Below are 22,706 nucleotides of genomic sequence, written 5' to 3' on the forward strand. Positions count from 1 at the left end.
GCAGGGCACAAGAAATAAAACCAAGTAGAAAAATTAATAAAACATTGTCTTTTCCATTTAATAAGTTCCCTTTCTTTTTTATGGAAACATTTGTATTAGTAGATACTATTTCAGCTCTGTGAGATAATAAATCACATGAGCCTTGTATTATTAAAGCCTACTGAACTGCCAGAGAGAAGTATCATCACTCACTAACGGCACAACTTGCCTTTAAGCTTTACTCATTCTACTCTATTTCTGAGGAGTCATTTCATTGTGGAAAATATCATTCAAAACATAGAAATGGTAATGAGTCAGAAATCATTCTCGATCAAAACTTTTTACTTAGGAAATAAGTCATGAATTTATTTTACTATGCTACACTGTTAACTAATCCAGACATATTTCTTTGGGGGGAGAATAAGAATGAAAACTTCAATTAATTAAAAATTTATTAAAAAATCTGTGAATTATCACACATTCTTAGAAACAGCTTCCAAGTTTTAATGTGCTTTGTTTTTCAGCAGCCTGGATACTTAACAATACATCCAGCATAAAATAGGAAAAATATTGCAGTTACTTATTACATCAACATGAAACTATGTCTTCTGAGTAGCATCCATACAATAGAGCACAAGAAACAAAGTAATGAGGAGCGCCGATGTATTCACCATTGGCCATCATTACTGAAAAAGCAATTCCAAATCACTGGTTGCTGCACCATTAGTGCCAGCTGTGCAAAAGCTCCTGTCCCTTTGGGGTAGCCTGTGATGTATCAGCAACCTGAGATCTTAAATATATTGACAAAGAAAGAAAAGGAGAATAATTTTGATTACCCTTTTTCTGAAAGTCCTGATTTTGTAATAGTAATAACAATTTCCTACTTATGTAAATAAGTTATCCAGGAGAACCTCATTATAATACTTTCTGGCATCTGACTGGAACAATCCTATTCCAGGCTTTCTGCCACCCTCATTTGGACTTCTCTCCTTTTAGTGAAAATTATTTCTATTGAGATCTTTTTGAACCATCTCTGTTTTTCACTGTAGAGCAAAGCTAAGGTAACTTAAAAAAAAAATCACTATATTAGAAGCATGAAAAGCATTCTGCAGTATGGACTAATGGTCTGTACAGGTTTTGGTGCCAAATTTTAGCTATTAACCAACATTTTACAGGACTTATCATCCTACAAGTTCCTCACTTTACAGGACTTATCATCCTAAAAGTTCCTCACCTACCCAAAGTAGGCCATGTATGTGGGAAATTACTTCCATGGTTTAAGAATAGTATATGATTAGCACCCATATTGTAATGTCTTATACTTTTAATCAAATGTTGATTTCTCCCTATGACTTTATTATGTCACCGCAGTAAATGTCTAGGAAAAAACTCTTCTGAGCTTCTGCTAACATACATGTTTCCCTGGGCTGCCTATTTGCATTGCTTGCAAAGGATTCCTAGGACAAAGAAATGCAACTCAGCTCAAGCAGTGTACCCACACAGAGCCAGAGCAAATGCACACATTGTAAAGGTTCCGTGAAGCTCCATAACACACGCATCACACCAATAAGAAGAAAATAACATTATCCTACAGCTTTTATAAATCTTAATATGACTTCCCATTCTTTTTCAATAACCAAATTAGCAATAACAAAGAGATTGGGCACAGCTGTCAATTCCTCCCATTTGGTGGAGAAATATTTCTTCTTTCCTTTCTGAAAAATTAAACATTTCATTCCCAAGGACAGACACATGCCAGTGGTTAATTAGGGGATATTTTATGAGAAGAACTAAGATTTATCATCAGCACAGCAGGCAAATATTGACATTTTTACAAGCACGACCATGCTACAATTAAATTTTGAGTTGCAAAGCTCCTGAAAGCAGCTGCCGCCCCAGGAAGCCGGGAATCCCAACACTTACTGTCAACCCCAGTTTCCCGATACTTATTCAAACTGGCAAGAAACATTCTTCTTATATTGCTTTCAAATATTTGACAGCCTAGCCATCCATTAAATGCATCACATTGAGGTATTGCTGTATCACTACATAATTCTTCCTGCCAGCTAGTGAAAAAATAATATGATGTGCAGGATGCTGAGGGGGTCCCAGTTCCCACAGTGCTGGCTCACAGGTCTGGAAGGGGGAAAGAGAGAGTAAAAGCCAGAAGGGTGAAGGCACAGGACTGATGGGAGAAGGGCAGTAACAGATTACACTGGTTAATAGATACTCTTCACTGAGAACCTGGAGAGCAGGGTTAGCAACTGGGTGGGTAACAAATAGAAATCTGTAGCAAGCATTGATGCAGTCACTTGCCAGAAGTCATGGCACTCCAGTCTGGGCATGGGCAACACCGCCTGCCACATGTTCACAGGGAAGAGTAATTGGGAATAATCAAAATAAAGCAATGCATCAATAAAACCCCAAACTGCCATTTCCTCTCCTTTCCCAGAATTCCTACAAAGTAAAATCCATGCTAGCTATGATAGTTGCATAGATATAATTCAGTAATGTTGTCTTCCTGAAGGGAAAAATGGAGCCACAACCATTGCAATGGATATGCACACATAATCTTTACACATATATACATCTATTATACACATGCACCCATATATAACAGGCCATTCAATTACAGAAGCAATTAAAGAGGACAAAAGGCAGACGAGGCTCCTTGTCTAGAACATCTCCCCTGACAGAAGATGGGAGGCTGGGCAGGAGGTAGTAGAGGTTAATTACCAGCTGGAACCCAAATGCTTTCTTTTTGACAATTTACAAGATAAATCTGTTTAAGCAACACGATTTTAACTAATCACAGAATTAACTAAGTGCTTAATTTTAACTAAACTGACCAGCTATCCACTTCCCTCATTTTTATGTTTTTACATGTGTAGTCTTAAAAAATACATATTTTCTTTTGATTTACACACAACTAACCATCCAGAGGATAAAAACAAAAAGTCAGTGTCAGAAACCAAATATTTAACATAACCACATTCAGACAGTTTCACAGCTGTGGTACTCTGTTCAATGTATTGTTCTCTGCAACACAATGGAAAAAATGAAATCTTCCATATAATTGGAAATCAGCACGTTCTCCCATCACTGTAAAGCACATGTAATTTCTTTTAGTAAAACAAAATCACCTTCAGTGAGCACCATTTCATCTTTTCAGGGGTAAGTCTCAGTCAGTCTGGAGATGGTGTGAGACATAGAACACCCAAGTGCCTATTAGTCCCCTTTCACTGGGCTCTCTTCACTCTGAGATACCAACTGACGGCAGAGATATCAGAGAATAATCCAGAACTTTATCTTGTTAACTAACAGATCTTTCAATTGAGTTTTTTTAAAATGCGCTTTTACTTTTGCCAAATGTTCAGACAATGTTTTCAGGCTCCATATGTCCATCAAGCTGATATTTTTATGAAGCTTTAGCTAAAACAGACCAGCTAATTAGACTCAAGAAAAAATATATATATTATTTTTTGTGATTTGACACATATTCTGAATGCTCAACTGTGTAAGCTCATTGTCATTTCATCCTTATATTCAAGAACTTTACTTAACACAAATAAATTCTAATTAGATAAGGCAAAATTAGTAGCTGAAGAACTTGGAAGAAAAAATTTCTATATACCAGAGCAATTGCTCTGCACAGATATCAAACAAAACATTCTCATGTTTATTCAGCGGTTAACACTGGGGCTTTATTCTTCATCTGCTGTTACACTGCTGGGAATTGTGTAAAATAACAACACTGCTTATTCAACATATTTATCACCTTGTCTTCTCTATTAGTAATTTCAGGTGATATTATGGAGTAATAAAAATGTCCCCTAGTCCAGTCCAGTTACTCAACTATTGGTTTAGAAGAAATATTAAGCTTATTGTGTACTCTTCCTGGGAGGAAGTTAAACCTTTTATAATATTTATGTTTTTCGCTATTCAATAGGTCAAAACAAATAATTGCTCATACCATTAAAGACTTCTGGGATAGAGGGAAACAATAGCCAAAATCCTTTTGCTGAAATCATTTGTGACATACGTTAATGACCAAGGCAAGTTTGTTAGAACTTATGTTAAAATATAAAGCAGACTTGAGTATTTAAAAACATTAGCATTCAATTAAATTGGAGCACAGAGTATGTTTAAAAAAAAGAAAAGATTTAAAATAAAATATATTAGTTCCACTTTTATATTATGTTGAAGTGAAATGGAAGATCAGAAGTAGATGCAATCTCTTGTCCTTTTGGAGTCCATGACCAAATTAGGAAGTCCTACTACATATGGTGAAGAATATGAAGTATGGGGAAGGTCCTCTGGGTTTGCTGTTCACCTGTCTCTTTTCAGCAGAACCAAATGCTCATTTCCTCAATTAATACCTGTCACAGTCTGTAAACCGACATAACACCACTGTTCCTATTATTTGGTTTGACCTTGCTATCATGGACAAGAATATAATTATGATAATGAACCAATTATTCTTATAACAATCAAAAAGACTACCACTTCCTCCCTTTTCTCATGATAATATCTGAAAATTCTAGTTTCATCATCCATTACTTGCATGCTGTCATTAAAATGTCATTATATGATTAACTTAGTTTTTGTTGCTTATTTACAAAATTAAAAAATAATAATAATAAAATGGAAAACACTGAGGTCTTAGAATAAGCATGACAGCATACAGGATGTCTGATTTATGTAGAACAGTAAACAAATAGTTTAGTATTTGGAATATTTTACAGGTTGTATTCTGATAAATTTTGAATGACAACACATCTGTCTGTTAGGATAACCAACTGTTAATACTACACTATAATACACGCTGCATATTTTACATGAATGGATGCATCATACATAGCAGAAAAAAAGTCAATTAAATAAAAGTGACTTGAATTGGTTTTCACTCATTGAAAAACCAATAGAAAAAAAAAAAAACATTACCTCATTCAGATTTCTGACTCTGTTAAAATACTGACTTCACAAAATACTCCTTGCGTTGTCCCTAAAGAACGTGATCTTTAGTCACTTTATGATATTTTAGAGAGAAGAATCTTTCATCTCCTGATTTGAAATGAATCTTTCCAGTGTCGGTCACCGGCGTTGATTTATGATCAATTCACATGGATGCAGAAGTTGTTGAAGAAAAGAGCATTCTTTTGCTGCCATGACTACATTTTTAGTCAAAGCTAAGTTTCTCTGGGATAGATCCATTTATGATGAACTGTGGCAGCTTCACAGTCAATTTTTGACTTGAGACAACCAAAGTGCACAATAGTTAGTTACGTATTACTGCCTAGGGATGGTCTCTTTACTCAGGCATATTTATAACTGAAATAAAAGTATAAACCTAAAACTTCCAACATTTAATTTAGATAAATTGCAGTTTACTGTAACCCTCGTAAGAATTCTGTCTGCTTTCTTAGTCTACCTGTAAGACTACCCAATGCAGAGCACTGTAATTCTATCTGTAAATCATGCATCTGTTAAGCAAAAATAACTGCCACTGATTAAAAAAAGTTTCAAATATTCTGCAATAAACATCCAAAATAGAGACAAATATTCTATATGGAATTCATCCAGGTCTGAAAGGTTGTAAGCAGTAGAAGCTAAACTTACCTTTCTGCCACAGAAAACGATCATTCTCTGCTGCTGATGGTGAACTTTACAAATGACATGATTCCACTATCACAACAATTTTTGGATGGGTAACCTCTGTACAGTGAAGTCAGAAGAAACCTGCAAATAAGGAGATAAAAGGTCAAAAGGCAAATATTAATCAGCTTATAAGTCTCCCCAATAAATGACTGAAGAGAGGGTACTGATGAACAGTGCATTGAGATGATGAATTGTCAATAGTAATTTCAATATTGATATACCCAAGTACATATGAATATAAGCATATTTTAAAAGTTCCCCCCTTTTCCAAGTTTCCTTTGCCATACATACCCCTGGATGCTTTCTAATTTCCCTGAATGGCTCAATATTCTAGTCTGCAGAGCTTAATCATGTATGGATGGTCATTCCACACACTTTTTGTGAATGTGAAAAATTGCTGCCAGGCATCTGTTTTTAAACGTTATTTCCTCCCTTTCTTTTTTCTATTTATGCCATCTGATCACATTACTTATATCCATCTCATAGCTCTAATTTAAAGGGACATTCCTCTGAATCATGGCTTAGTCTTGCCCATACATTTCCAGATATATTGAAAGATAATATTATTTTCAGTCTGAGGCTAAGCTAATAAAAAGAAAAGTTAAAAAGTTGGCTACCTGTCAGCTATTTCTACACCAAATGATTAAGATTAAGTCTTTATAGAGGCTTATTGAAATATAAAAAACATCCAACTTGGAGACAGATGAACTAGCCCAGGCAACCAATCAATACAAATTGAATCCAGTAAATATACTAAATATGATGCATTGGCACTACATAACGAACAGTACAGGCTGAGCTATTCTGCATTTATACAATGACAACTCCGAGTTTCTTTGGCTAGGAGATAAGTCCAGTAAGTAAAATACTAATCGTCACTGTTAGTGATTCTCTTCTACTCCATTTGTTCCGTGTTACTGACAAGATCTAGCCCATTCCACTCCCTTACTGGAGTTTAGAATCATCCTCAGCCTTGTTGCTCATGTAACCTCTCTGTTTTCTCTTCCTCTCTTATGAATGACACAGAAGAGCAAAATAAACTGAAGTTAACATGGACCATGTTATGGACAACATCTCCTGAGTTGCATCCATATTTATTATATCAAGAAAACACAAGTTCTAAGCTCCAGGATTCTACCTAATCTAATAATAATTTAAAAAAAAGATGCATACAAGCCAGAGAACTTATGTCCTTTGCTCCTGCATGTAGTCTTATTGTGACTTTGAGATTAAAGTCACCTAAGCATTCTGAATGATTTTTTTTTCCCACCAAACTGACAATTTCCTCCACCCACCCTGATAGTACTATGTTATAAGAAAAAGTCGTTGGTGTCAACAGTGTGCCATCAGATCAGATAATTTTTGCTGGAAAGTTCAACAACAGAATGATATCTATGTATACTATTTATGCAATAATTTGGCAAAGAATTGAGGGTTTCTTTTTACCGTTGTCTCATCACTCTAATCTGAATCATTCTTTATCATTTTATAATAATACTACTTTATTTGAAGTCTCAGAGTGCCAAAACAGCTTTACTTTTTTTCTTCACATAGAATAAGCAGCATTCTGGTGCTATCAGGAAGTAATACTGCCTGTGCATCAGTATGCCACCAGTTCACAAGCAGGGGAGACCTGGAGCAATCACCCACGTGTAGGAAAGAGCGAAATGTCCTTTTCCTTTATTTGACTTTATTGGTGCTATGAGACAGGTACACCCGTTAAGCAATAAAACTCTCAGTAGATTTCCACTTCTTTCTGTTACTTTTCTAACCATTAAGACTCTAGACTAACATGTTTACTCTAATATAGAGAATTTTAGTTCAAGCTGTATAATTAGTAACTCAAATATGCAGATGAGATAATGAGAGGGGAAAACCAACTGCCTCCCCATCAAAACAAAAAAACCCACAACCAAAACATCCACAGGTTAAAGTTAATATTTACTTCCGTCTCCATAATTAACAACCATTTAAAGTAAACATCAAAAGAGTTTCAGATGAGTCCTACTAAAAAGTTGGTTATATACAAAAAAGTTTTTTCCAGTAATATATACAGAATGGTCAGAAGTAAGACAGATCTCTGTTCTGTTTAGCCTATTTTAGATGAATTTGATAATGCAAGTTTGTCATGAGGTTGATGCTTCTAACTCAGCTTTCAGCTTGAAACAAATATTTACACCCTGAGGAATGGAATTGTAATAAAATGCTGACAAGTCCTTACCATATCAAATTGTTTCTGCCAGCGGACAGATTTCCTATTCTTGGCATTGCAAAATAAGTGAATTTATATTTAAAGAATGAGGAATTATTCACATTCAGTAACTAAATCTTTATAGATTTTTCCATTTGATCAAAGTAAAATAAATATCGACAAGCAAAAGTTCAGACCCTCACCCCCTCCTCAAAGTTGAAATGCTTCAGATTTCAGCTACAAGGCCAGTAAGGTCTATCAAGCCTCACACGAGGGCTGCATTTGAAGAACATTACCCCTCGCAAAAGCAGAAAGATGCTTAATCCTATGACTCATAATCCTAAACCTTATATTTTAAGTGTAACTCCAGTGATTTAATGCACCTGACAGCAGATATAGGTTCTTCCCAACACTCATAAATAAGTTTCTTTAAATTTTCAAGAATAAAAAACTAGTTCTAATCTTCCAATAATTATAGATTTATAGAAAGGTTTGGGTTGGAAGGGATCTTTAAAATCATTTAATTCCAACTGCTACATGCAGGGACACCTCCCACTAAACCAGATTACTCAAAGCCCCATCCAGCCTGGCCTTGAATGCCTTCAGGGAGGGTGCATTCACAACGTGTTTCAGTGTCTCACCACCCTCACAGTAAAGAATTTCTTCCTAATATCTGGTCTAAATCTACTCTCTTTCAGTTTAAAATCATTTTCACTTGACCTGCCGTATCATGCATTTCTAAAAAGTCCCTCTCCAGCTTTCCTGTAGGCCCCTTTCAGGTACTGGAAGGCAGCTATAAGATCCTCCTGGAGCCTTTTCTTCTCCAAGCTGAAGAGCCCCAGCTCTCTCAGCCTGTCCTTGTAGTGGAGGCGCTCCAGCCCTCTGATCATCTTCATGGCCCTACTCTGGATCTTCTCCAACACCTCTATGTCTTTCTTGTATTGGGAGCCCCAGAACTGGATGCAGTACTCTAGGTTGGGCCTCACAAGAGCAGAGTAGAGGGGCAGAATCACCTCCCTTGACCTGCTGGTCACACTTCTCTTGATGCAACCCAGGATACAGTTGGCCTTCTGGGCTGCAAGCACACTGCTGACCCATATTGAATCTTTCTTCAAACCAACACTCCCAAATCCTTCTCCTCAGGGCTGCTCTCAAGCCATTCTCCGCCCAGCCTGTATCTGTGCTTGGCATTGCCTCAACCCAGGTACAGGATCTTATAAATAGTGGTGTCACTAAAAGCATACAAAAGATACGTGTATTCAGTTACAGGCTAGCTTTTCCCACCATTTATAAAAGAATCTGCAACACACTGAAGAAGTAAATGTGCAGAAACCTGAAATTTATTGCCAGGAACATGATTCCCATTATTTGACTTTCCAATAGAAACTCAAGCATCAGAATGAGGTCATAGTTGGCTCTCCTGAATTCCAGGGTTATAATCCTACTTATTGCTTTGTTCCTTCCATGTAAGATTCTGAACTCCACTACCTCATAGTTGTTGCATTCAAGGCTGCCCCCAGCCTTCATATTCCCAACCAGTCCTTCATTATTTGTACCAACATATCTAGCAGATTGTGCCAGCAGATCCAGCAACATACCTCTCCTCATTGACTCTTCCACCACCTGCATCAGCATGTTATCTTCCACACACCGCAGGAACCACCTGGACTGTGTGCGAGTGGCAGTGTTCTTTTCCAGCAAAAGCCAGAATGGTTGAAGTCTCCCATAAGAACCAGTGCCTATGATCGTAAGACTACTTTCAGCTGTCTGTAGAAGGCCTCATCAACATCCTCCTCCCAATCAGGTGGCCTGCAGTAAACACCCAGAGGTGTGTCCCAAATGAGGGTCACCCACATTAGCCTGCCCCTTACTTCCCACCCATTAACTCTCCACTTATTCATGATACATCCCTTGGCAGAGCTCAATACATTCCAGCTGTTCTCTCACATAAAGAGCAACTCCACCACCTTGCCTTACTGTCCCGTCTTTCCTAAAAAACATGTAGCCACCCATGACAGCTTTCCAGTCACAAGAGCTGTCCCATCATGTCTCCATGAGCATAATGCCATTTGCCAATTTGTTTAAATAAAATGAGTAAAATACTTTACATATGAAAGTCAGATTCACTACCTTTTATTATTATTATTAATTGGAGCAGGTAGAAAGGCAAACACTAGTGACAGCAATGTGAAAATTTACAAACATCGCTATCCCAATTGTTTGAAGGACTAACATGTATAAATGAAAAGGGCAGTCATTCAAGTTCTGCCTCAGCTTTCACAATGAACATTTTATTGAAATTCTCCTTTTCTTTATTCTTTCCAATACTTATAAAGAATGAAGGTATGAAATATTTAATTCTGATACCTTCTCATTTCCTGACATCATTACAATTCAAGATGACTATCTAGTCTGCTTTCTATCTGATTTTGATGCCACTGAAAAGCTGGCTTCAGGAAAGGAAAAAAAAAAAAAAAAAAGAAAAACCACCTTTTTATTTTTAATCTATTTATGGAGATTGTCCTCCATAAAATACCACTCTTCACATTGCAGTTTCAAAGCAATTTCAAATGCATCAAGGACTTGTACTATAACTTATATTTACTAAATATACGTTAATTAAATCTAATGACATTAAAATAATCTCTCATTTTGGTGCCACAACAAAATGTATGAAAGCTATTCATTCTTACTAGATTTTTTTCATACTACTTATAAAAGGATTTTACTTGATTAAATTTCACAATAGTGTTCCACAGAGATCAAAACAAGCCCTTCTATTGAACAGTCACTTGAACTCACTAAAAAAAAATAGTTTTTAAATACAAAGTTGTGCTCTCAGTAATAGCTAAAACAAATTTGCTTTAGGATGTGGCTATTAGCAGATAGTTATATATAGTTATAGATAGTTCAGTTTATGTTTGGATCTTATTTACTTCTAGATTTAAGTGCTTCAACAGGTTACTAATTACCAAGTCCTAGAATTATTTTTATTTCATTTGATGCTTTTTAAAATCGAACTAAAGAGATAATGAAGGGTTAAATGTTGACATGTGGCTACACTCAGCATTAATTAGCTATGTGTATGCATACACACAGATATGGCTTAACGAAGCAGTGTCCTAACAATATGTTTATCATACTAAAAGTAATCTCCCTTTGTTATCACAGAGCCATTAGTAGACTGCTGCAAATTTATATCTCAAAGGACATTTAAAAGTTAACAACACATTACAACTGTGTCCATAATAAATAACAAAATATTGGTACACTTTGTTGTTCAATCCACATTTGGTCCTGACAGCAATTTAAAACCAAATTAGTTGCTGCAAAGCATGCAGGAAAAGAAAAAGCCACAAAATTTTCATTGTCTTTTTTAATTCTTTGATTGGCATTTGTGCGTACAGGATTTAACGGCTCCCCTGTGCAGAACTGAAAGCATAAAACCTAAGTAAACCTGGAAAACATATGAACATTAAGTGGTAAACTAAACTATTCCAATACACTTATGCTCTGGAAAGTGAGAGTAGGCTTTTTAGAAAACATACAGGGATTTAACTACAGAATTCATTAAAATGAATTAAAGTCATGCTGCTAAAATTTACTGCCATTAAGAAGTTATCATTAAAACACATCTAATAAAATTTTAGTATGAATTGTGGTGCCTGAATATTTTGAATAGTCACTGGAGGCAAAAAGTGTTCTAAGGCTACAGCATAAAGCTGAAGGACAAACACAGAGCTTTGTAGTATGTGTGTCCGGTAATCATGGCAATATCTTATGTGTGATTTATGAATGTCTAATTACTGGTGTTCTGTCCTTTATTTAATTTATTTTGACCACTTAAACTGTCTCAGAAGTGCCTATCTCCATTTGCATTTTAATGAATAATAATTGATATTTATTCAGCACATTCTATTTGCATCTCAAAGCTTCATTTAGAGATTAATACTTCTTATAACCTAAAACAAACTATTCATAGATATTCCAGTTAAGGGAATTACTTACCAGTGAGTGAGTAAGACACTGTGCATTATGATTTAGTCAAGCTGCTGGCCTCGGTTTTAGCTGTTGCACTGCAGTTACTGTCACTGGTGATTGGGGATGCCTGGGCTTTAGGAAGTTACATTTAGGAAGATGAAAAATTAAAGAGACTGCTCACTGAGATGCCTCAAGGAATATTTCAATATATGCCATTTTTGCCCAAATAAATTCCGTAAATCACCCAGGAGAGATGAGTAGTAATCACTGTTTTCCCACAATGATACTGATGAGAAGGAAAACACCGTGATCAAAAAATGAAAGATTTAATTTTACCAGAAGGCTCATGTAAGTTTATGAATCAAACTGGTAGGTATATATCATACATAACCATGGAAGTCCAATGAAAGACAGTAAAAAAATTGAAGCATTAATTCCAAGAGGTTCTTCCCACCTGGGTTAGTCTATTTGTTTATTTGATTTCTGGCTTTGAGAGTTCAATTTCTAGAATCTTATAGAATATTCTTTGCTTATATGCCTCGCTATTTCCCAACAGACTGCTGAATCTTGTCTAAAACAAGAGCTTCTGCAATGGGCCAGCCTAAGTTTAAAAACTCTTGAGTGAAGACTGCACACTGAATATCTTCAGATTAATCCCATCTCATATGCAAAATCTAAAAATGGGCACGATATAGTAGATGCTTAAACTAGTCTCCAAGGCTAGGCAGCTTATGGATGAAGTAAGTCACTCTCCAAGTAGATTGCTAGAATAAACAAAATATACCCTGACTTTCTCCTTTGCCTCCAGCTGTACTGGAGCTTACAGTGCCCAACTCAGCCACAGACATCTAACTGTAGACAATGAGAAGAGATCTCTCCTTAGAGAAGATAATAACAAGCATTATAAAATTTGAAAGGAGTAACATGATTAATGTTTAGAAGCACGTTCTGTGAAAGCATTCTACCTTAAAGTCCTGTAAGCAGAGCAAGGTACCCTACAGGCTAAAGCCATAAATCAAGAAAGGCACTATAAACATTTTTAAGAAATTTGGGAAAGATGAGGAAAGATATTAATGTATGATGTCCTACAGTATAATCTCTGGGAACAAGGATCAAATCCAAAATGAAAATTGGCATCAAGTCATTCTGCTTCTGAGAAGAGAAAATAAGGCTCTCAGATAGCTTGCCCTAGATATTTACTTTAAAGGTAGGAACAGAAAAACAGAGCATAGCTCTCAGCACATTTCAGGTCACACTGACCCAACTCAAAAACTGCATAACACAACACATCGGAGATGATAAGAAGATTCACTACTATTATAAACTGTGGTTTTTCAAACTAAACATTTTTTTAACCTAAGTATCTTGCTGAGTCTTGTGCACCATTCCATCAGACAAAGCCTGACTCAGGGAAAGACTGCCAGCAGCCACTACCAAACAGCTGGCAAGATTGCCTGGGGATCTCTTCTACTAGAGCCAGGTTAAAGAACAGTAAGTGTGCTACTGTCTAACTTGTTAAGTATAAAGCTGTAACATTTTGGCAAGTAGTGAAAGAAAACCAATGAAAAGAGCCGACCTCACAGACTCCTTTTCTCACCTACATAAAGCTTTTATTATTGTCTGCAACTGTAATGTTTTGCTGAAAATTTAGCTCTTACCTCTCAAGAAGTCACAATCAAGAGGTTGAAAATTGAAGATACAGACAAATGTTGTAACCTCTGACCTACTTAGTAGTTGTTACTTTAGTTGAAAGGCTAAAGGAAAAAAATGAACTTCTATTGTAGCACTGTATTTAAAAAATAATAATAATCAAAAATCCTAGGCTATTTACAAATTTAATAATTTTCCTGTGTAATCATTTTTAAATAATAAGTGAAAATAGCCCAGGGTGTGTCATGTATTTTAAATTAAGTGAAAAGCATATAATGAAACGAGATAAAGGAATCAAGATCACAGTACGTAGCAGATTTAAAGAAAGCATCTAATCCATGCATAGGATGAAAAGGTCTCTGGGCTCCAAACAGTCTGGAACTCCTTATAAAAGTATAATAGTGATATATAGGAATGTACTGAGTAAAGTCTTTGTCCCATTTCATCTTAATAAATGATCGAGGCATGAAGATGCATGATTTCCCACAGCTGGATCCCTACAGCTTTGCACAGTGGTTCTGAGAAAAAAGTATGACTGCTGTGGAGCTTGTAGGATGAGCCTGCAGTAACTTTTTCAATATGTTGATAGTTTAGAGATTGATATAAACAAGAACATATGATGTACACACTGATGCATGGACTTTTGAAGAGAAATGGAACACAAGATTAGTAAAAATAAACAAACCGTATCCTTATAAACTGACAAAAATGATCTTAAACTAGCCAGGTAATCTTGAGAGCCATGTATATCAATAATTCCAAACATTTAGATGCAAAGGAACATTAAGTCTGAAAACACTAATGCAGAAAAACATTTTATCACATTTTAGAATGCCAGTAGTTATTAAGACTGTTTTTAGATATATAAAGCCATTACATAGCTTATTATTTTCTACAGCCACGGGACTTTTCTCTAGAAGAAAAGTGTATTTTTTAAGCATTAAAATAATGAAGTAAATGGCATAGGGCTAAAAAGAATATATGATAGGAAGTATAAACAGAGATGAAAGAGGTCAAGCAGACCTCAGAAGGCAGGGCAATGTCTCTATCAACTAAGCTAATTTAAATGTCCTGTAGGAGGCTTCCTGTGTAAATTCAACATTAACAAGAAATAAACTCAACAAGACCAAAGGCTATTACTGTTACTGGAAAAAAAATAACAATATACACGATCCAGGATGACATCTGAGCCAGTTAAGAATGGCCAAGAGCTCCAAGTGCCCAGAAATCTGGTAGCAGCTAGAGGAACACTGAAGATGGCTGAAGCAGAGAAGGGATGTAGAACAAGAAAAATGGAAAAGAACCAATATTGGGATGGACAAATTTTTGTTCCATAAATATTTTCATGTGCAGTTCCAATTAAATGCATTTGTGTTTAAAGTATGAAGTACTCAAGTCTAGTCTAGAATAACACTTAGCAGTGAAATTCTCAGAATCGTATATTCACTGGAAGATTAAAAAAAAAAAGTTAAATAAGAAACAGCAGAAACCATTACTTTGAGCTTCCAGACACTGCAGACTTTTTCATATTTTAGAGTGGAGCAGATGCATAATTTAAGAACTAAAACAATTCGCTCTTCCTTCTCTGCAACTCTTCTTCCCACACCTCCCAGAACAGAAAACCCAAACAGACCCTTCACTGCTGCAAGTGTCAGAAAAGAAAAGCTTGTAACAAACAAATAAGACATACACTGCTTTTACCATAAACTAGCTTTGTTTTTTTCCATACCCTTTCATTCTTTATTCTGTATGCATTGAGATTTTATTTGAAGTTTTGTATATTGCAATTCATTTATGGTTGATTGACATTTCTCAAAAAAAAAAAAACCCTATCACAGTTGAAGGATATTAAATTGGTCTTCACTTAGTCATTCTTTTTTGTGCTTCACTGTGCTGGAAACTTGTTACCATTTTTCCCCAAGAAATTTAATCCCATATAAAATACATGTAAAGGAGATAGAAGCAGATGTCATTACAATGAAAACATTTTAAACAGTTTTCAAGCTTTCATTAAGTTAAACTCCAGAGAAAGTGCAAGTAGAACCTATAAACCACTTCAGGATCACCTGTGAGGAATTCTTCTCTTCTAGGCAAGAAAGTATAACATTTACTGCACAGAGCCCTGTTATACCAAAGGAACAGAGTTCAAACAGCAGTTCTACAATAAAAACAATGGTGACCATGGTTCAATTTATCTATAAACAAAGAGGTCTGGTTAGTACAAAAAAATCCCTGTAATTCAGAGAAAATTACAAATAAACACATTGTTTTCATAGTTTGAAGAAAGAATAAGCTTTTTGTTCTTGTTTTCTTCTCCAGACTTGAAGACAACACTTTTTTAATCAAGCAAAGAACTAAAACTTGTTTTTAATAACATCCAAAATCATACTATCTAGAACAAACTCTGAACGTGCCATTTTATTTTCTAAAACACCAACAAAACTGATATTTAAAAGAATTACTTCACAATTCTTTGGGAATATCAGTTATTAGTTTGCAGAATATATGGTCCCTTCAATCCAATTCCCAGCAACAAACAGGGTATATAAACTGGCAGTTCCAAGTGAGCATATAGGCCAGGCACAAGCAGAGTTTGTAGAAATCCTATCTATGCAGTCATAAATCTTCACATAATATGACATTCTCCTCTATATGAAGAAAAACCTTTTGAATGTGTGGCTCAACAGCAGACTACAGCAGTCTGATGTATGTCTGGAAGCTGGGTAATGTGGGATCTGCAAAATTAAACAATTTCCAAAAATTGATGATCAAGGATCATTTGGTTCTATTGTTCTATTAAAAGTAATGACTGCTGAAGTTACTAGCAATAGTGACAGCGCCCTATAATCTGTGCAAATGCTAAGGCCGGATAAATGGCTATGATAGTCATGCACATTTTCACTAGCAAAAGCAAAGTGCTGTAGAAAGACTTTGCAAGGACAGGTTTTGTTTGTTATTTTTAATTTTTAAAATTGCCTCTTGTAACTCCTAGAGCCAGATGAGTAGACAGGGTGTAAATAAGGCCAAATCCTACCTAGTGTCATAGTGATTGTGACACCAAAGGAAAGGAAAAAAATACAAAACCAATCCTTCAGTAGGAAGAAATTGTGTGTTATCTGAACTTCATAACAAAAGGGCTTTTGAAGTATGTTTGGAATGTGTGATATATGCTCATCACAGAGTGTGTCAAGTCTTATACTCTACACATTTACCTCAGTGCACCTTTCCTAGAGATAAATGGTGATTTTTGCCTCACTGAGGAGGAATTCTTTACCACAGAGACATTTTCTTGTAAGCCTCAGAAGGCCAGACTGAAAATGTGTTGTTTTTCTGCCATTAGGAATATAGTGGTAAACATATATGTTAAAAGAATAGCAAAGAGTTATCACACAAGTAAAAAGACTTCATTATTTTGGGCTTACAACAGTTATTATGGGAGAGCACACACTTCAAACTTCTGTTTCCATTTATTTTGGAAATCATGGAAATTTCATTCTTGCAGAAATGACTGGCACATACACAGGCATTTTTCTGGACAGGTGGAAAATACTGAGCATGTGCTCTTCTTTGCATAAGCAGCATGAACAGGATTTTCCTATTTAACTTGCTAAACATCAGAAATTCCAGAAAAATATTTTATTACAAGCCTAACAGATTCAGGAAACCTAAAGCTATTACATATACTTACGTAAGTACACAACTGTAAATATCACTAGTATATAATTTTTAACTTCACCTTGTTTATTTAAGTAGGTCAAGTCTTTAGCCTTGATCTGGAAATAAGCATCTCACAGACCTGACAGGACTGACCAGAATGTCTCCCAGAGGGTACATCAGGTTTCCCAGGGCCTTCTTTGCCCTTCTTTAGTATCTTTGCTCTCAATTTTATCTGAAACCTAAAGTTTGCTCTCTTTCCAGAGAAAGCTACACAACTGTCCCCCAAGCGATATTTTCTCCTAGTACTGTCAGGCAGGTAGAGCCAAGCAGCTCAACTTGAGAAGGAAAGTGTGCCCCTAGACTTGCTGGAATATAGTAAATGCATTGTCACATAGGGATTATGGGTATTTTCAGTGCAGAGACAGAACAAATCTCGTATTTGATTTAATTAAGAATCCAAAAGTACAAGCCTGTGGTGATGTTAGGTACATATAATGTCTCTCACAAAATATTTAGCTACTTTTCAAGTAAATGAAGCCTGAAGTGGCCATTCCATGACAACAGTCATATTTTGTTTAAGATTCTTAAAATAGAAACATCCACAAGAGATATCATAGGAAAGAATAGATGTATATACCACTAGGGCACAATAAAAATAATACAAAAATAGATGTCTACATCTAAAACCGCATGGTTGAAGTAGCATTCAATAAATTAAAAACAGTTTGAAAGGCTTGTACTAGTAGTATGAAATTTCAGTGAGAAAATGTGAACATATCAGTGAATCTTCCGCTACAAGGAAGGAAGTTTCTAACCAAGTCTTAGAAAATTAACATTAGCTTAAAATGCAAGGAATTATTTTAATTTTTTTTCTCTTTTGTCAGAATGAGAATTTAGGCCATACTTTTCTTTCTCCAGGGAAGTCTTAGAAATGCTTATTGTCCCCATTTACCAAATATAGCCAATAGCAATTTTCTTCTATTGTGGTGCATACCTAATATTGCTCATGTATTCAGACTAGAGTATTTACTTTACTGAAACTCCTTTCAAGAATTAACTGATTAGTATGAGTGTACAGCCTTACTCCGTCTGCAGAATTAGCATATCCAACCCAAATCAATTCTCCTAGTGAGAGCTTTTTTGCTGTTGTCGGGCACACAAAGGACTTGAAAAACAATTCACTGTGTGAGGAAAAAAAAAGAAAACAATAACAATGTTCATTTTCATTACACACAGTCTTGTGATTTCATGAAGGAAGTGAATAATACATTAGTCTATTCTTCTCAAAGAAAGAATAGATACTAATGGAGAATACTAAACAAATTCTGATCTCCATTGTATCCATGCAATCCTGTTGAGTGCACTGAACAACCACCGACTCAACAACCATAGACATACAGTTTGGCTCATAGAGAATATTCATACTGTCTAAGACATACAACTCTAAATCGCTCTCTAGAAGACACTACCTCCATTAAAAATTAGGGATTTTAATTTGAACATAGTATGTAAAATAAATGTGAGGTGTGAGAGAGGTAAGTAGCTTCCTAAACCATTCTGAAAAACAAACAAATAAATAAACAAACAAAAAAACAAAACTAGTATTTGAAGTTTGCTATAATCAGAGACAGCAAAAAAAATATTAGTCAGCTTGCTGTGACATGCCTATAGGATGACTTCAATAATTTTTGTGTGAAGCTGAACCTCAAATGTAATCATCAACTTCAGTGCTAGAACAGTGTTCTGAAATTTATCTGCTTTTTCTTTTATTTCATATGAATAACTATAATTCCAATTCTTTATTCGTATCCTAATAATCTAAATCAACATAATGTGAGACATTACACATTAACACAAACTGTTCAGAGATAATGGAAAATAAATTTACCTACAGATAACCATTCATTAATCTCTTAAATGATTAATTCATATTCATACAGATAATCAAAAAAATAGAAACTGTAAATTCTATCTATTTCTATTCTGAAATGTATTATATAAATGTGATATGAATTTGTCACAGCAATTGCTACAGCCCTAGACTTACCTTGTCAAAATGGCCTGAGATGCACAGAAAACTCCAGGCAATTTTCAAATGCCCTAGAGCACAGCTATATTCCTCTATTATTTCTCCAGTAAGTGGAATCATTAGTGAAGACAAAGACTTCATATGCATTTAAAATCAAATTTTAAATAATGAGAAAAAGGTATACAATATCATCATTTCCATAAAAATATCCTTCTGCTTTACTATGAATTATCTGTCAGATTACCTACCTTTACAAATGTGCACAGCCAATCTACACAAAATGCTACATGATTTTAAGCTTTTCACTGAGGTCTGTTGACAAGTACACTGAGTGTCAAACAGGGTATTCCAAATAAACTTTCTTATCACTCAATAGTCAAGAAATGACAATAGAATGGCAATGTTTTGAATTACCGTACCATTGGCAACCAGTTCTGTATGTGCATTGTGTCGAACTCAATTTTACCATGCTTCCACTACACTGGTCAAGGAAGGAATAAATACCACAGTTAGCTGCATATTGCAGCTCCTTCCAACAATTTAAGGCTTAGTACATAATGCTCATAGCCATGTTACCTGACAGCCTTCCAGGGAAGGGAACACAATGCAACACAGTTAACTGCAATATTTTTCATTCAGAAATGTGTTTATCTACGTAGATCCATGGCTTTCCAATCAAGGAGACAGTAAACACCCCCAAAATGACATATCACCAGAGAGAAGAGCAAGGACTGGGTCCAGAAAGAGATGGCTTAGGCCAGACATGGTGAAACCAAAGGAAGCCCATGGTCACTTAGATCAACTTTGCTACTTCTGTACATTTGAGGAAAGCTGCCCAAACAATCTCAGCTGGGAATATTGTGTCAGTCCCTGTTCGGTGTTGCCAGGTGAAGCGGTCAAGCAACTTCCTGCAACAATATCCAAGGCGGGTAATACACTGCAGGTACAGACTCTGCCCCAGCACCACTGAAGAGTTTTTATACTGAACAAGCACACTAAGTAGAAGCAATCTTTATGAAGTTATTCCTGAGATACATGCAACAAAACAGACCATTCCTGATGAATATTTATCACAGGGCCAAACAATACCTGAATTTGACTAAAACACTCTGCACAAAGGTAATAAAAAACTCACAAGCCCATATTAGCACAATGCCATACACAGACTTGTTTTCAGTCTTCAGCTGAGTTTTCTAACAGTGAGGCAAGGCATGGGATAAGGCACAACTGGACAACATAAAGAAGTAAAAGCACTGGGGTCGTAAGACAATTTATCTTTGCATGTTTTGGATTTAGTCATTGCACAAAGCCCAGTGGGAGAAAACATCCTCATCTCAAAGCTTAAAAGATAAAGCTATCTTATAAACATTCAATTGCACTGCTATATTAAGAATCTTCTACTATTATTCAGCAAAGTTTTAATAAAGACTTTAATTACAAAAATAAGTTTGGCTAATGAGCACTGTGTTTTTCATTAATGCAAGAAGCTCTGTGTGTTTGAGAACCCAGTATTTTTTATCTTGCACTGGATAACTCACTAAACACAAGTACGTGCACTGAACAACGTTCAGTAATTAAATCATCCACTGTTCTAGTGAGCACAAAACAGGGTTGAATGTGCTCTGAGTGTAATGCTCTATAGCCAACAAGATTAATCAACACAAAATAATAACATTACTCTAAATTAACCAAAAAATCAATATAACAATCTTGTTGTCCTGTTCTAAATACTACGTACTCAATGTTTCCTCTGGAAGTCTTAATTTCAAATTGCCTTGATTACATACACAATTACTATTATTTGACAATATTACTGGCACAGGTGCCAGGTCTCTGCACACAAGTTGAGGTATCAGCTAACATCACAAAATTTGTTGAAAATTTTTGTGCCTTGGAGTAAGGAAACCTTAGCCATTATAGTTTAGAAGACTTAAAGACTTCAGACTTAAAGAAATACCTCAATTCAGATTCAGAACAGATGTAAAACTATACTTCCTAACTTTGGGCCATGTAATGCCAGCACAAAGTACTACTGCAATCAGAATTGAGATCAATGAGAACAACCCTTCACAACAGCACTAAGTAAGATGAAAGATCAGACACTAGCAGAAGGTGCCAAATTCAAAATTCAGGACATACTTTAATCTACGGTAACTTGAACACAGCAGAGGGACATGGTCTATGACATTAAAAAACATAACCAAGCTTTGAGTGCGGTATTTGTGCAGTACATTGATCAATAGTGACACTAAATATTAATAGAAAAGCAGATAAATAAATTTTACAATCAAATTGTTTGTATTGTTTCTAAGCCCTTAAATTAAAAGGTTTGAGAAATCAAATCTAGTGAGTCCAACATGTAAATTATCAATTTGGAGAAATGATCTTTGGTTTAGTGTAACAACATCCATGCTTTGCCACACAAAGCCAAAAAAAAAAAAAAAAATAGCTCAATACTTCTGGTAACTGTGCTACACTACTCAATACTTACCTCTGATGACAGCAATACTTAGGAGTCTTCTGCTTTCATACATGATATTGTTTAAAAGTTTAAGCTACAAAGGTTACAAAAGGTTACAAAAGTTTACAAAAGTTAAATAACTATTTAACTGTTATTGTTCTCAATCTTGTCCCACCCTTCAGATGTCACTGGTCTCTGTCTTGCTCAGCATCTCCATCCTGCCTGACACTTGAATAATCTCCATTTCTTCAGCCTTTCTTCACAAGATAGGTGCTCCAGTCCTCTGATCATGTTCACGGCCCTCCTCTATACCAGCTTCAACAGCTCCACATCTTTCTTGTGCACCAGGCCTGGATACAGTACTCCATATGAGACCTCATGAGGGCAGAGCAGAGGGTGACAATCAACTCTCTTGCCCTGCTGGCCACCCTTCTTTTGGTGTAACCCAGGACACAGTTGGCCTTCCAGGCTGCAAATGCATACTGTTGGTTCATGTCAAGCTTTTAGTTCACCAGAATTACAAAATCCTTCTTTGCAGGGCTGCTTTAAAGGAGTCTTTCTCCCATTCTGTACACATATTTGGAACTGCCCCAACACAAGCACAATACCTGGCAGTTGGCCTTGTTGCACCTCACTAGGTTTACGTGGGTCTCCTTTACAATTCAGTCCACGTTCCTTTGGATGGCATCCATTCCTTCTATTCTCAGCTGCACTACTGAACTTAGAATCATTAACAAACTTGCTGAGGGTGTACTCAGTCCCACTCTCTAGATCACTGACAAAGATGTTAAGGAGTACTGGTCCCATGACAGACCCTGTGGGAGCCACTTTCATTACCATCATTGTTATAATACAGACTGCAGTCTTATATCTGCCTGAGCAATTAGTCAGCAAACCATTCAGTTATATCCACAATTAAAAGTGCATTTTTAAAATCACTTAGGTTTAGAGAGTAAAACTAGAGATACAGTATTTATTATATCTGGCATGGTTTAAGAGCACTTTGCTTCAATTAGACATACCTGGTTTGTTGTTTCTATCTTGGAAAAAAAAAAAAAAAGAAGAAGAAAAAAAAAACCTTTCACCACTATAGCATGGGG

The 22,706-nt window shown here is 35.8% G+C and overlaps 1 protein-coding gene across 3 annotated transcripts in view; it reads right to left on the reverse strand.

Moving 5' to 3' along the window:
- Positions 1-22,706, reverse strand: part of THSD7A (thrombospondin type 1 domain containing 7A) — a 272,803-nt gene that overhangs the window by 230,908 nt on the left and 19,189 nt on the right. For all 3 annotated transcript variants that reach the window (XM_015281884.4, XM_025147356.3, XM_046938330.1), the window contains exon 2: positions 5,599-5,718. The gene's annotated coding sequence lies outside the window, so the exon portion shown is untranslated. The remainder of the gene's footprint in view (positions 1-5,598; positions 5,719-22,706) is intronic.

This window comes from Gallus gallus, chromosome 2, assembly GCF_016699485.2.
Source record: "Gallus gallus isolate bGalGal1 chromosome 2, bGalGal1.mat.broiler.GRCg7b, whole genome shotgun sequence".
NCBI classification, from domain to species: domain Eukaryota; kingdom Metazoa; phylum Chordata; class Aves; order Galliformes; family Phasianidae; genus Gallus; species Gallus gallus.